This window comes from Otolemur garnettii, unplaced genomic scaffold (genome assembly GCF_000181295.1).
Source record: "Otolemur garnettii isolate 467f Iridium unplaced genomic scaffold, OtoGar3 scaffold00024, whole genome shotgun sequence".
In the NCBI taxonomy this organism is placed as follows: Eukaryota; Metazoa; Chordata; class Mammalia; order Primates; family Galagidae; genus Otolemur; species Otolemur garnettii.
This window is the reverse complement of record NW_003852419.1, coordinates 1,365,633-1,370,300: the sequence shown is the minus strand read 5'-3', so window position 1 is coordinate 1,370,300 and position 4,668 is coordinate 1,365,633.

Below are 4,668 nucleotides of genomic sequence, written 5' to 3'. Positions count from 1 at the left end.
GATGGATTGCTTGAGCTCAGAAGTTCAAGACCAGCCTGAGCATGAGACAAGACCCTGTCTCTAAAAGATAGGCATTGTGTGTGGCTAGTGCCTACAGTCCCAGCTACTCAGGAGGCTGAGGCAAGAGGAACTCTAGAGCTCAAGAGTTTCAGGTTGTTGTGAGCTGTGACACCACAGAACTCTACTCAGGGTTACAAAGTGAGACTCTGTCCAAAAAAAAAAAGATTCTTCTCACTTTGTTTCACAGGTAACTTTTATCTTCTTCCACCCCAAGTCAGCTCCCCACTTGTCTTTCCACACAGAAACTCGCTAAGGTGTGCTTGGCTTATCCATGGGCTGGGCCCAAACATCAACAGAGCTCTGGAATTCTTCCAGTCCTATCTCCTCATCACCTCGCACCCCCCAACACACACACACACACATCAGACTCTACAGGCTACTCTTGGGAGGGAAGAATTGCAGCCAACTTCCAATCCCAAATGTCTTTGTTCTTGGGCACACCAGGGCCCAGACCCGGCGTCCTTTCTCTGGGCATCCCTGAGCCTTGCCATTGACTCCAGGCAGGGCTAGGCGAGGTCAGTAACGCACTCACCTGAGGAGATGCTCACCACGCACCACTCACTCATTTAAGGGAATGCCCAAAAAATTGGTAGTCAAAACAAATAATATTTTAAGCAATATTTTTAAAATCAAAATTAATGTAAAATATCTACATGAATGAAATAATCATATTTTTAAATAAAGACAAGATCTATGGTATTGATTTTTCCTTTCGCCTCAGGCTGCATGAGGGATCACGGCAGGATGTGCCAAGAGGATGAAGTAACTGCAGGGTTAAGAACCTCTGCACTCAGCCTGCTGGTGAGTTCTGCAGGGGCCTGGCTTGAAAAAGAGCTCAGATTCCTCCACAGTCCAAGAAGACACGGCTCAGAGAGCCTTCTAGAATCTAGAAAGACCTTGGCATGTGGCCAGTCGAGGTCTGTACATGCCAACTTCCACAGGGACCTGGGGAAGGAGAGGCAGCGGGGCAGGAGACTGAAAGGGTTACTAGGGAAGCATACAGGGAGGCTGGGAGAGCCGGGAGGCGGGGCAGGCAGCGGGCTCCCTGCTCAAATAGGCTGCCTGCAGGACTGGGGCCTGGCTGGGGCCCATATGATGCCAGTGCTCATGTCTAGTGTCAATGCCACCTCCACTCCCTTGCTCTGGGAGCCACCAGGACACTTCAGGGAAAGGACAGCAATTCTGGAGACCCTTTACAGAGGAGATAGGCGACAGAGGCTGAGCAGGCCATCATCCGGGGCCTCTGTGACTGTCAGGGCCCTGACAGAGTGCTGGAGCCCAGATCCTGGCCTCTGTAATTCAGCCTTGGGCTCCTACGTGCATAGCCACCCTGGGCCTGTCCTCATGCCCGCCAGGTTCACCAGCAGTTTCACCTTTTCCTGCTTGAGTGATTCAAACCAGCTCATGGCTCTGTCTCTTGAAGACCCTTTAAAATCATCTTGGTCTCTAGAAGGGAAGCCTGTGTCTGCTTTCTGCCAGATCAGAGATAAAAATGGACTCCTCCCATCACCCCAGGACCTTCCCAAGGATGACCTATCCCCACCTCTAAGTCAGGGCCTTTTCTGGAATGTTCTCACTGCCTTTCCCCACAATAGCAGGAAGCAGTGAGCTCCAGACAGTGGAGGTGTATGCAACCCCAGCCTGCAGAGGCCAGGGGGGCAGTGGAGAGGGACAGGTGGGACCCCAGCCTCAGCCCTAATGCCCCGCTGTGCCTGCACTGGGGGTGTGTGTGTGTGTGTGTGTGTGTGTGTGTGTGTTCAGGCCCACATGTGCATGGCAAGGGAGGAAGGGGAACGGAGACAGTTCGAGCCAGTGTCTGCCTGCTGAGGGCGCCCAGGCAGCCCTTCCCCGGTTGATATGGGCCTGTGGTGAGGACAGTTTCAGTGGCCTAGGCCACCAATCCAGAGCTCTGTCTGCCCCAGGGGCCTGAACTATGCCTACCTTCACATTTCTTCATACAACAACATAGACCCCTGGTATGTGCCAGGCCCCAGGCCCACCCAGACCAGGCCATGTGCACACTCATGCCGGGTGGTACCTACACAAACCACATCATCATACTCCCAAGCCAGGCAGGGTCCCTCACCCCCTCATGAGGACTGGAGAGAATTGGCACTTGTATTCTCACCTAGCTAGGCCTTGCCAACCCTCAAACACTCACCTAGACTGGCTGTGTTCACACTTAAGGGCTTTCTTGGTTTCTGCCTCTGTCCATTGGAATGGCACCCACCTCAGTGACAGATGCCACTTTTTGTGCTAGTGGAAGAGATGCCCAGAGGCCTCCAGAGTCCAGGGCCCCTCTGGGCAGTGGGGTGAATGCAGGGTTGGGGCCTGGGTGGGGTTGGGTACTGGTCTCTGTCCCCCAGGCCATCTGGTCCAATTGCCCCATGGGTGAGCGGGTATCTTAATCTGATGCAGTGTTCTTAGGTCTGGGCAATCCAAACCCAGAAACAAGACCTGAAGAATGCCCAAAAGGTGAAATGGACTCAGGTCTGCCGCCTTTGCTCCCCAGGCCTCAGCCATCTCCCCACTGGCAGAGCCCGACTTCTTCAGCCCATGCCTCCCCATTCCCTCCTGCTCCTGTGGCCTCCCTCCCCAGCCATCATATGACCTGATCATGTCTCAGCCTCTCCTCCCAAAACACCCACTTTCATCAAGTTACTGCCCCCCTCAATAGTCTTCAATAGCTCCCCACTGCTTAAGAATGAACTCAGGCTGGCATTTGAAGCTGATGGACAGGATCTGACTTTCCTGCCTTATTCCCCTCTACCTCCCACCCACACCCCACATAAATTCCCTCTGGACCAGTGTCTTCACTGTCATTCCATAAAGGCCTCGCCTTTTCCTATCCTGCACCTTTTGTAAAACCTTGCTGGACCTCCTCTTCCTCTTTCTTCTGCTAGAATGTCCTCCTCAAATCCCATAGGGCCCTCCTCCAAGAAGCCTTCCCCGATGACCAGTCCTCAGCCAGCACTGCTCTCTGCCTCCACTCTGTGCTCTCTGCTTCCTCCCGCTATACCACCCCCTGCTAGAGAGCTGCTCAACCCCCACTAGATTCTCCACGGGACCCCATCTCTCTCTGGGTGGGGCCAAGCCATCTTCTCTCCCCTGCCTATCCTCCCCAGTGCAGAGCTGGGCACATTGGCCCAGGCATTCCAAGGAAGGTGCTGTGGGCCTCTCTCGCCCTTGTGTGCTCCAGCCACACAGCTTGGTGTGATTGTCTCTGGAGTGGTTTGTGTCCCCTGCAGGCCAAGCTCCCCACCTCCACCCCTCCCTGTTCCAGTCAGGCTGGGGCCTGCTCTGCTGGGCGGGAACCCCACACATTCCTTCAGAATTAAACAAGGTCCTGCTGGCTCCAGGCTCCCCAGGGTGAAGATCATCCCTTTGCTCTTGGAAGCAGCTTTTCTCCCTCCCCAGGCAGTAAGGCTCACTCGGTTCCAAGGGAAACTTCTCTGGGCAATGACTGGACAGCCGCAGAGAAGGCTAAAGGGACACATCTGTGGCCATTTGGAAACCTGGGTCAAGACCTGGGACATTGCTCTCTGCTACCTGACACCTAGTGTTCAGCCTGCCATACAACTACCATGCTTACACGCACATGCACAGGCACACACACGCAAATGCACAGACACCAACATACACCCAAATGTGGGCACACATTGGCATGGACATGAACATACCTGTACAGAAAGGCTACACATGAAACACGTAAAGTGCACACACATAAACACAGACACGCACAAACACACCCTACAAAACACACACAGACATGTACCCATACAGACATAAGCACACACATGCAAACCACACACACACTCACACTGCTACCCTGACCGGCCCAGAGGTAGGCTGGGGGCCTGGCCACTCTGAGACACAGGTCTCCGGCAGGAAGCCCTCCCATCTCTCCCCAGCGCAGTTCAGAAAGGGGGGCGAAACTGTGATTTGAAGCATGGCAGATCGTTTTTCACAGTTCACCTCCAAACAACCTCAACCCAAGAGACAGAATACTTTTCAGCAGAGACAAAGTAAGTTCCAGTCCTGCTGCCCCCAGCCACGGCTGTGTGCAGAGAAACAGCTGAGGTAGCAAGGTAGCAACGGCCACCGCACGCTCTGGGCTTCTGGATGAGCCGGCCACGTCTGCCAGTGGATGGTGATGTGGGAAAGCTTCAGTGTCCCCCCAAGATCTGCTCAGTGCTTGGCTCCAATGGCTCCCCTATAGCTAACTCTCCTTGCTTTGCTGGCTCCTCTCCCCACCTCCCCTTCCCACCTCCCCTGCACTAGATGGTCCTTCAATTTGGGATTATCAAAGACGCAAATGGTCCGTACACGGGGCAGTGAAACAGAGCTCTCTGGCAGAGGCAGATGGGCTCCAGGAGTCTCCAGCGGCAATGGGGAGGCTCGGTGTTCATGCCGGTTTTGGCCAAAGATTACTAGACTATTCCTGGATAGTGGGAATGGGGACAGTGTGAGACCACCCACCTCTCCACCGCCCATAATCCCTCCATAGACTGGACAGGCTCTGAGACTATGTTCCACCTCTCCACCACCCATAATCCCTCCCTGGGCAGGCTCTGAGACTATGTTCCACCTCTCCACCACCCATAATCC